This window comes from Aegilops tauschii, chromosome 4 (genome assembly GCF_002575655.3).
Source record: "Aegilops tauschii subsp. strangulata cultivar AL8/78 chromosome 4, Aet v6.0, whole genome shotgun sequence".
In the NCBI taxonomy this organism is placed as follows: Eukaryota; Viridiplantae; Streptophyta; class Magnoliopsida; order Poales; family Poaceae; genus Aegilops; species Aegilops tauschii.
This window is the reverse complement of record NC_053038.3, coordinates 504,769,727-504,780,867: the sequence shown is the minus strand read 5'-3', so window position 1 is coordinate 504,780,867 and position 11,141 is coordinate 504,769,727. Positions and strand designations below refer to the sequence as shown.

General features: G+C 54.2%; 1 long non-coding RNA gene across 2 annotated transcripts; it reads left to right on the top strand.

Moving 5' to 3' along the window:
• The first annotated feature begins 6,013 nt into the window (after positions 1 to 6,013).
• On the top strand, positions 6,014 to 9,078 carry LOC120962625 (uncharacterized). 2 transcript variants are annotated; one of them, XR_005753348.2, is made up of 4 exons: positions 6,014 to 6,522; positions 6,597 to 7,391; positions 7,581 to 8,147; positions 8,246 to 9,078. It is a non-coding gene; the product is annotated as an uncharacterized lncRNA (long non-coding RNA). The 2 variants fall into 2 exon arrangements; XR_012182657.1 differs by having other exon boundaries at positions 6,597 to 8,147.
• The last annotated feature ends 2,063 nt before the right edge of the window (positions 9,079 to 11,141 follow it).

Here is an 11,141-nt window from a genome sequence, read left to right as displayed (position 1 = left end):
GGCAGGAAGGCGGGAATAATTTTTGTGGATACTACGTTTGCGAGTACATCTACAATGCGACGACCTCTAAGCGGGGCTACTCTATTTTGTAGTGCGTAAGCAATAATGTTCACAATTTATTTTATTATCATAATTTGTGTTGAGTTTCATTCATATATATGTATTGACCCCCTTCTTCAAATTAGCTTTGGGAGCTGCGGGAGGAACTCCTACCACAAGATCACATAAAAGCAATTCAAGAGGAATTGGCGGGATTCTTTCTTGACCACGTCATAGATAAAGACGGAGAATACCATGTGGAAGTTGACATCATGTGCTAGGGATTGTAAGAGATCTTATATTATATATATGTAGCTAGTAGCATCGGATAGATGTACGAAAACTTGTTATTCGACCAATCTCTCAGAGAAAGAGAGGTCGATCACTTCTCTTTGTATATGTTCATGACGATCTTGTGTACATAATGGTTTCCTTCATTTGCTTACTAGCTAGCGTGTCGAGTCCTCTCTATACGTATAGTACGTAGCTTCGACCAAGCACGGAGATTAGAGAGGACACTTCTCTCTATTAGCTAGCTAACACAATATATGAAACCCCTAAATTAACCCTACAAAACCCCCAAAACCACCAACACCCCCCTTTCAAAAAAAAAACCACAGCCTCTGAACTACTGACGCGTGGACACTTATTGGTCCCGGTTAGTGCTACCAACCAGGACAAAAGGCCCCCCTGCCTGGGCAAGCCGCAGCTGCCACGTGGAGCCCCATCTGTCCCGGTTCGTATAAGAACCGGGACTAAAGGTATTGGGCTTTAGTACCGACCCTTTAGTCCCGGTTCCCGAACCAGGACAAATGGGCCTTATGAACCGGGACAAATGGGCCTTTTTCTACTAGTGATGTGGTGGTTATTTACAACTGGTCACATAGTGGCTATATACTAGGTGGTAGGAGTTCCTTCTAGAAACTTCCAAGATGTGGGAAGGCTTCAAACGTTAGTTGTGAAGGTTTGGTGGTCACACTAGTAGAAAACAGGGTACTAGTCCCGGTTCCAGAGGGCCTTTAGTCCCGGTTCTGCAACCGGGACAAAATAAACGAGACTAAAGCCCAAAACCTTTAGTCCCGGTTGGCTTACGAACCGGGACCGAAGGGGCTCCACGTGGCCACCGCGGGGCGCCCAGGAAGAAGGACCTTTAGTCCCGGTTGGTAACACCAACTGGGACCAAAAGGCGGCCACGCGTCAGCAGCTCGCGGGCGCTGGGGTTTTTGTTTTTTGTTTTGAAGGGGGGGGGGGTTAGGGGTTTTGGAGGGTTAATTTAGGGGTTTCATATTGTGTTAGCTAGCTAATAGAGAGAAGTGACCTCTCTTTCTCCGTGCTTGGTCGATGCTAGTTACTATACATATAGAGAGAACTCGACACGCTAGCTAGTAAGTAAATGAAGGACCATTAATTAAACAAGATCGTCATGAACATATACAGAGACAAGTGACCTCTCTTTCTCCGAGATTGGTCGAACAACAAGTTTTCGTATATCTATCCGACGCTACTACATATATACAATATAGCATCTCTTACAATCCCTAACATCTAAAATCCATTTCAATTTCCACATGGTATTCTCCCTTCTCATTTATGACGTGGTCAAGAAAGAATCCCGCCAATTCCTCTTGAATTGCTCATATGCGATCATGTGGTAGGAGTTCATCCCGCATCTGCCACATCTAATTTAAAGAAGGGGGTCAATACATATATATGAAAGAAACTCAACACAATTGATGGTAATAAAATAAAATTGTGAATATTATTGTTTACGTACTACATATTGTTCGTGAGAGTAGCCCCGCTGAGAGGTCGCGTTGTACATGAACTCGCAAACGTAGTATCCACATAAATTATTCCCGCCTTCCTGCCACAAGCACTTTACGAGAAATAAAGTTCAATCAAACTGATAATCAAGCATGATTAATGGTATTGATGAAACTAGAATCAATGAGAGATGCGCGGAACTAGCTAGTACTACTTACTTTCGGTTGTGTAAATCGCAGCTCCCTCTGCAGTCTCAGAACCATTCCGGTGAACTGTTTCCAAACCCTGCCAGACAAAGAAAATAATTACTTGGTATCAGGAAATGAACAAAGTTGCCGATATGGTGCGATAATGATCGATTGAACTTACTTCTGGAGCATTGCAGTCATGTCTGCATACTTCGGTTCACATACCTCCTAGATAAAAGCATCCATGTCACGTTCGTCGGCATAATTGTCATAAAAACTAAACGAAACAAATAGTTATAAAAGATAATATACCACATCCGAATCATATCAGGACGAGGGCCGACGCGGGCGGATACCAAAACCATCGCACTATATAATAACAAACAATAATAAAAGTAAGAAAATTATACAAGTATCTACTTAAATCATACAAGTAAGAATTTTTTTCTTTTAGAAAGAAGATAAGAACAATAGGCTCACCACGGTGGTGCCGGCGACGAGATCGGTGCGGGTGATCGACGGTTGTGAGGACGGGGACGGGACAGGACGGACCACCACACCTAGACAAATCTTGAGGAAAATGGAGATTGGACAAGGAGCTTCGAGAGGAGAAAGATTACGTGTGGCTCGGGCATTTCATCGAACACCTCATGTGCATAGGAGGTGAGCTAGAGCACCACACATCTCTCCGACGGCCGATCAAAAAATAGAGCAGTGGCTTTGTTCGCGGGCAGGGGTATATATAGGCTTCTCTTTAGTGCCAGTTTGTGGCTAAAACCGGGACTAAAGGGAAACATTTGGTCCCGGTTCCAGCCACTAACTGGGACTAAAGGTGCTGGGCCAGGAGCGAGGCACATTGGTCCTGGTTCGTGTCTGGAACCGAGACCAAAAGTGTCAGACGAACACGGACCAATGGCCCCTGAGGCCTGGCCGGTGCCCTGGCCTCACGAACCGGGACTGATGCCCCCTTTGGTCCCGGTTCATGAGTGAACCGGGATTAATGCCCTTACCCAGGCTTCAACCAAAGCCCTGTTTTCTACTAGTGTCACCTCTAGGTGAACCACTAGTGATTTGAGATCCACCTTCATACTAGAGGCTCAAGGGTCACTTGGGGGTTGGGAAACCTTCATGGTCCCACATCCCTCCAACATTTACTAGACACCACCACCAGCCACTGGCGCGCCCCAAGGAAATTAAAATCGGGATATATTTTCCTCTCTAGCCACCTCGTTCATTCCTATTCGCGATATTTGCCACTTGTGTTTGTTTATTTTTTTACCCTTTGCTTAGAATCATATAGGTTTCTCCTCATATACCCCCTCTGTTTTTGTATACATGGTCATTGTCAAAAATACAATTTGCATCCTTACAAGGCCACTACCTGTTTCCTAGAAGATTTGATTAGATTCTTGCCTCGAATCATCATGCATTACTGCAAAAAAAGATTAGAAATGATTAATGCAAACATTGTATTATGTCATGGTGATCTCACGGTAGATTCCTTGGGATGGCTTAAAGTGGGGGGTACATGAGGACGCCGGTGGGTTCCGGAGGCGAGGTTGGCACGCGCAGGTGTGTGACACAAGACGTACCCAGGTTCGAGGCCCTCCAGAGAGGTAACACCCCTAGTCCTGCCGAATGTAGTATGGAGAGCACAAGTGCTACAAGGTTGCTCCTGGAGTTGTTTGGGGGCGAGGAGGGAGAAGGAGCTGGCCTTCTACCTTGCCTCTGGGATGTGTGTGTTTTGGGTGGGATGATCTAAGAGCCGACCCTCTGCATGGAGGGGCACCGGGGGTCTTATAGGTTAGCCCCCCAGGGTTACAATGGTAATGTCACATTGGCGCGGCGCCCTACTGTCATCGTCCGGGAGCCAGCGATGGTGCCCGCCGGGTCATTGGGTTCGCTTGGCCTTAATTGTTATTTGAACAAAAAGATCACAATACACTTTTGGTAAACGCTTTCATAAAAATTCTCGTAGAATCGAGAATGAAGTTTTCCCACCGGGCGCGGGTCCCGCCGGCTGCACGAAATTTTGACCCATCTTGTCTAGCGTCATGGAGTGGTTGGCGCCGCATGGCTTCAGTGCCGCGTTGCTCGATCGATGTCCGCCCCAGTCAGCGATACGAGGGAGCGTTGTACCCACGCTTGCTTCGGTTAGCGCGGGTAGGTAGCACACTATTGCCATGCCTGCCCCATCGTGGGGAGTTGTCTTGTCGTACGTCCGGATGGGACGACTGCTGGCCCTCGGCTATCCGGCACACGGCCAGCCGGCCAACCGGCTTGCGGCATCAAGCCGGCTCCTGCTAGGTAGCCGGACAGCGATCCGCCGGGTTGAGGGGCGCCTGTTGTCCTGATGTTTTAAGAAGGGATCCGGGTTCCGCGGCCTACCCGGGGGTCATCCCCCCAACAGTTGTCCCTGAAGCTATGAAGGCCCGCCGGCTCAAAGCGAGAGGGCCTTTGCAGCTTACCCTGAGGCTTTGGTGCAGTAGAATCACCGGGCCGGATGAAGCGGCCAACTTGGACCCTGGTTTTGAAGTCGTGGATGTAGGCAACACCCACTGGATGTTGGCTTCTGGAAGCCGGATCGCCGAACTCGGCCAGGGCGGGAAACGGAAACGTCCGCCGGGTTGTCTCTCGATTCGCTCCTGCCGCTGGCTGGAGGGCTGCCACGTACCGGCCTGTGAAGGGGTGACCCTGCCAGGCCATGCGAGCGACGAAACGGGGCAGCAGGCTAGGCTGCGCCCTCGGCCCGCGCGCGCGGGATTTACTGTGGCCGAGCGGTATGGTTGTGTTCCCGGCGCAGTTAATGCTCGTGGGTAACGTGCCCACTTAATGCGGGGGAGTGGCGATATTGGGCGTAGACGATCCTACTCCCCCATGATCTCGCCGTGGTATAAATGAGGAGGGGGAGGGGGCGACGGAAACGCCCACGCACGCGTCTTCCTCCTCTTTCTCCTCCATAGAGCTAAGGCGAAGCCCTGCCACAGCGCCCGCCTGACGCTAGAGTCACAGCGTGCGGTGCTGCCAACTGTTGCGCGCTTGTGTAGCCTCTCTCTTCTTCTTCTTCTTCAACCTTGCACCTGCACCCTCAGAGAGCTCCGGAGATGGCGTGGACAAAGAGCTCCTGGGAGGGCTCCGAGACAAGCGACACCTATATCAAGTAACCAAGCGGCTGCCGCCGGCAGAGGCAGTGGCAGCGCGCGCGCCTGGCCGAGAGCGGATACCGGAGCCACAAGAGGGCGAATACGTGGTGTTCTACACCCACTTTGCCCGTGGGTTCAGCCTCCCCGCGAGCCTTTTCTTCCGCGCCTTCCTCGATTTCTTCGGGCTGCAGCTGCACCACTTGGGCGCCAACGCTGTGCTGCAGCTCGCAGGCTTCGCCATGTAGTGCGAGGGATTTCTTGGCTTGATGCCGACTACCGACTTGTGGGCAAAGCTCTCTTTCGCAAGCAGCAGGGGGCGGCAGCCGTCGCCATGTCCGACTGCGGGGCAGCTGTGGTCACCGGCCAACCGAACGGGGTGTTCCCCAAGCTGCCCCTCGAGGACTCGGTGAAGAACTGGCAGAAGTCCTTCTTCTACGTGTGCAACATAAACTCGGCGGTGGATCTCATCAACCTGCCGCCGTTCAACAACGAGAGGCCGCACACCAAGCTAAACCGGGGTTATCAGCCCAAGAACCCGTCGCAGGAGATACTGAATGTCTGGAGCCAGATTAAGGAGATGACGGCGCACGAGGGACTCTCGAGGACCGACCTCATCAGGGCCTTCATCATGCGCCAGGTCCTGCCGCTACATCGCCGGGTGCACAGGATGTGCGAGATGAGTGGACGGCATGACCCATGCCGGATGACGACCCGGGAGCTGAATCCGGACCAAATTACCGAGCGGGTCAACAACATTTCCAAGGCCGGGCTGGTCGGGTCGACGTGGCGCTTTGGGAAGGCGCCTTACGACCGACAGAACTCGACGCCAGCTGTGAGTCCCTGGTCTTTGTACTTAGCCACCTCCATGTTGTTCCTGCGCCCTGACGCGATGGGAGAGTTGCAGTTGTTCGCGAGCCAGCAGACCCGTGACGATTGACGAGCAGAGTACCCAGCTCCTGCTGGACGAGCTGCCTGACTCGGACGAAGAGGGGGCCGCCGTCGAACACGAGGTAGCGTCCGAGGCACGCCTGGCCGACGCCGAAGACGGCGGATCGCGCCACGCGGGTAAGTCTCCGCCTTCCGATCTACTACGTGGATGGTTGGATCGCGTCGACGAGGACTTGACTGGTGGCCATGGTGCAGCACCTCCGCCGGAGGGGGGGGTGCTAGCATCGACCCGCCAAGATGGCTGCGGAAGACGGCCGGGACCGGGCCGTCACGCAAGCCGGCCGCCAGCCGTCGGCCGCACGGGAAGGTGCCGGTCGAACCACGTCTGGGTGTGAAGCGTCCAGCACATCACATCCTGCCCCTGAGAAGGGCGCCTTGAAGAAGAAACACCTGCTCGCCTCGTCGACGGGGCCAAGGTGGGCGATTTCGACGGCTATCGGGTTAGTGGACTCTATTCTTTTTCATTGCTTGCCGCTTCTCTGCGCTTTTCTGATGCTCTTCTCGCTCCATGCAGATCCGCTCTCGACCTGGCATTGGCGGCGACAGCTGCCATTTCCAAGGAGCAAACCGTCTGGCGAAGGACCCGAAGCAGCGCCATAGTGTGCGAGCCGGGCCGGGCCAAGGAGGAGGACCTCGTGGCCTGGCAGACCGGCCTGGAACCCGAAGCCGCCGAGCACGCTACATGGCGGTACCAGGCGATGGCGGAGAAGGAGGCGGCGGAGGCCGCGAGGAGGGCCGAGGAGGCCTCGACCCAGGCGTGGGAGAGAGTCGTCCGGGCGCAGGGGCGGATCGCCATGGAGCCGGCCTGGCCGGCGTGGGAAAGAAACTTGACACCGGACGTCATGGTCCTCGAGCCCCGAACAGACGAGGAGCGTGAGGCGGCTGGGCGGACAGAGATGGCCGATGGCGTGTCCGAGTTCGACGAGCACCTCGTCATGGACACGCCGCCCTGGGCCAACCCGGGCAGAGGGGCCGACGCTGGCGAGGCGGGCCGGGAGCCGCAACAACCAGCAAGATGCGGCCGACAGCAGCCCCGGATGCGACAACCGGGGGCTCCAAGGCCATGGTGGTCACCCAACCATGGTCGCTCGAGAACCCGACGCAAACGTCGGGAGCAAGCGGGTCCACTGCCGGCTCCGCGACCCTGACGCCGGCGTAGCAGTGCTAGGCGAGCACGGGCACGGGCGAGGTCATGTTCAGGCCGCGCACTCAAGAGGATGCAGTGGCAGATGCTTTGCGCCAGCATCTCCGCGGACGGGACGATTGTCTACAGGCTTTCGTCCGGGAGGAGCAGGAGCAGGCGGTCGCGGTAATTCACTTTGCCTCTGTAGATTTGTTTGTTTGATTCGGTTGTTCTCTAGTGGGGGCACAACAGCGCACCCACTGGGTGTAGCCCCCGAGGCCCGGGCCAACTACACAGCAGCCGGGTCGGGTCTTTACCTGCATCTTTTCTCTTTCTTGAACCTTCATCTTCGTGCAACGCATGTACGACCAGCAGGAGGACGGGTACAACCGGCGCCTGGAGCGGTACAGCAGGGTCCAGGCCCAGCTCGCCACCAAGTAGGGGGAGATATGCCAGGCCAAAGTACGGCTCGCATGTTTACAGTGGGGGTGCGGCAGCGCACCCACTGGGTGTAGCAGCCGATATTCAGTCCGGTTGCAGAGCAGCCGGGTCAAATCTTAAGGCATTATTCTTTTCAACTTTCTTGCGTCCGATCGAAAACTTTGGCATGTAGCCGCCGCGGCCGAGGTGTCGGGACTCCGAACCCGACTGGCAGAAGCCGGCCTACAGTGCAACCGGGCCGCCGCCGACCACGATCAGCTCCAAGCTGAGGTGAACTGGCTGGCGGCGGAGGGAACAGAGACGGCGGCCGCCCACTGGGTGGAGCTGAGCCGGCTGGCGGAGGAGCACAGAAGGCGATCACCGAGAAGGACGTGAAGCTAGCGATGGCCGCTGCGAAGAGCGCCGAGCTTGAGTAGGACCTCGAGAGCCGTGATCGTGTGCGGGCCCTGCGGGAGAATGGGATGCTGGCCGAGATGCAGCATCTCTATAAAGCCTTCGTTCGTGAGTATTTTTCTTTTCCCTTTGCCTGGCCGGAGACGCAGGAGTCTGCCTTGGCGCATTCTTGTTCATTTTGTTAACTTCTCTTGTTTTCTTGTCAGGGGTCTTTCCGGAGATGCAGGAGTCTGCCGAGGCGGCCATGCGCGCCCACCGGGCTCACCAGGAGGTGGCCGGGGTGGAGGTCGAGGAGTACGTCGCCTAGACTTTTTTGGAGCTTACCCTCGCTACTGGGACTCATCTAGAGGCTGTGGAGGGATAGATGAACCGGCTGTTCGAGGCCGGTCTGGGCATGGTGGACGCCCTCTGGCCGAACGCGGTGGTTCCCAATAGCGCCACCCGGCTGGCGCGGTGGCTGAAGGCCGGTGTAGCGCTACGGGGCGCCTGGAGAGCTTCTGCATCTCAGGCCGGCACGGAGATGGCGCTCCGGTTTGTGATGTCGTGGTATCCAGACGTGGACTTGGGCTGTCCAGCCGCCCAGCGCGCCGGGGCGGCAGAGGAGATCGCTTCGCAGGCAGCGGCGATTGCAGCGCGGGCTAGTTATCTTGCGTCCTTCGCCCCACACAACGAATACATCGTGGAGCGCACGGAACACGGCGCGGAGGTCCCCCCGATGACTTCGGCCTGCGGCTCGACGACCCAGAGGGCAGCTCAGCCGAGTCACGGGCCTATGCGGATGACGACGTCATGGTGCTGGACAACACCGCCACGACCGAGGAGCTGGCGCGCTCCAGAGCAGACACGGCGGCTGCATCCACCCCGGAGGAGGTGGTGCAGACTGAAGCCAGCACGGATGCTGCCTACGATGCCCCTTATCTTCGTGTACTCAAACTCAATTAGGTAGCGGGTCCACCCACTTGGGGTGTAATTTGCGTAATAAACTCCTAGCCGTGGGCCTTTGGTTATGTACATAAATGCATGTGTGCTAGTTCTTGCTTTCGGCCTTGGGCCCATTTTCCTGTTCGACCTTTCCCTTTTGGTTTCCTACCCGCTAGCCGGACAGCCGGGAGCCGGTTGTGGCTGGGGATCCGGCCTTAGGGAGAAGTTGACAGTACTTAGGCTTTTTCAGTCGTTGAGTGCGAGCGAAATACACACTGGGCCGGCGGGCGGCGGATAGTGAAGACGGCCGTCGCGTAGCCGGTCATGTGACAGTAGATGAGGAAAAAGGAAGGCCGCCGGATCGACCAGGCCGGACTCTTCTGTTGGGGAACATAGTATTTCAAAAAAATTCCTACGATCACGCAAGATCTATCTAGGATAAGCACAGCATCGAGCGGGGAGAGTGTGTCCACGTATCCTCGTAGACCGAAAGCGGAAGTATTAAGTAACGCGGTTGATGTAGTCGAACGTCTTTGCGATCCAACCGATCAAGTACCGGACGCACGACACCTCCGCGATCTGCACAAGTTCATCTTGGTGACATCCCTCGAACTCTAGATCCAGCTGAGGCCGGGGGAGAGTTCCGTCAGCACGACGGCGTAGTGACGGTGACGATGAATTTACCGGCGCAGGGCTTCGCCTAAGCACTACGACGATATGACCGAGGTGTAAAACTGTGGAGGGGGGCACCGCACACAGCTAAAGATCAACTTGTGTGTCTATGGGGTGCCCCCTCCCCCGTATATAAAGGAGGGGAGGAGGAGGAGGCCGGCCGGCCACAAGGGGCGCGCCAAGGGGGAGGAATCCTACTCCTAGTAGGAGTAGGTTTCCCCCTTTCCTAGTCCAACTGGGAGGAGAAGGAAGGAGAGGGAGAGGGAGAGGGAAAGAGGGGCCGCACCCCCTCCCCTAGTCCTATTCGGACTCCCCTTGGGGGGGCGCCACCTCTTGGCTGCGGCCATCTCTCTCCCTTAAGGCCCACCAAGGCCCATAACTTCCCGCGGGGGTTCCGGTAACCCTCCGGCACTCCGGTTTTATCCGAAACTCTCCAGAACACTTCCAGTGTCCGAACAACATGGTCCAATATATCAATCTTTATGTCTCGACCATTTCGAGACTCCTCGTCATGTCTATGATCACATCCGGGACTCCGAACAACCTTCGGTACATCAAATCACATAAACTCATAATACCAATTGTCATCGAACGTTAAGCATGCGGACCCTACGGGTTCGAGAACTATGTAGACATGACCGAGACACCTCTCCGGTCAATAACCAATAGTGGAACCTGGATGCTCATATTGGTTCCTACATATTCTACGAAGATCTTTATCAGTCAAACCGCATAACAACATACGTTGTTCCCTTTGTCATCGGTATGTTACTTGCCCGAGATTCGATCGTCGGTATCACCATACCTAGTTCAATCTCGTTACCGGCAAGTCTCTTTACTCGTCCCATAATGCATCATCCTGCAACTAACTCATTAGTCACATTGCTTGCAAGGCTTATTGTGATGTGCATTACCGAGAGGGCCCAGACATACCTCTCCGATGGTCGGAGTGACAAATCCTAATCTCGATCTATGCCAACTCAACAAACACCATCGGAGACACCTGTAGAGCAACTTTATAATCACCCAGTTACTGTGACGTTTGATAGCACAGTAAGTGTTCCTCCGGTATTCGGGAGTTGCATAATCTCATAGTCAGAGGAACATGTATAAGTCATGATGAAAGCAATAGCAACAAACTAAACGATCATAGTGCTAAGCTAATGGATGGGTCTTGTCAATCACATCATTCTCTAATAATGTGCCCCATTCATCAAATGACAACTCATGTCTATGGCTAGGAAACATAACCATTTTTGACAAACAAGCTTGTCAAGTAGAGGCATACTAGGGACACTCGGTTTGTCTATGTATTCACACATGTACTAAGTTTCCGGTTAATACAATTCTAGCATGAATAATAAACATTTATCATGATATAAGGAAATGTAAATAACAAATTTATTATTGCCTCTAGGGCACATTTCCTTCAGTCTCCAACTTTGCACTAGAGTCAATAATCTAGATTACATAGTAATGATTCTAACACCCATGGAGTCTTGGTGCTGA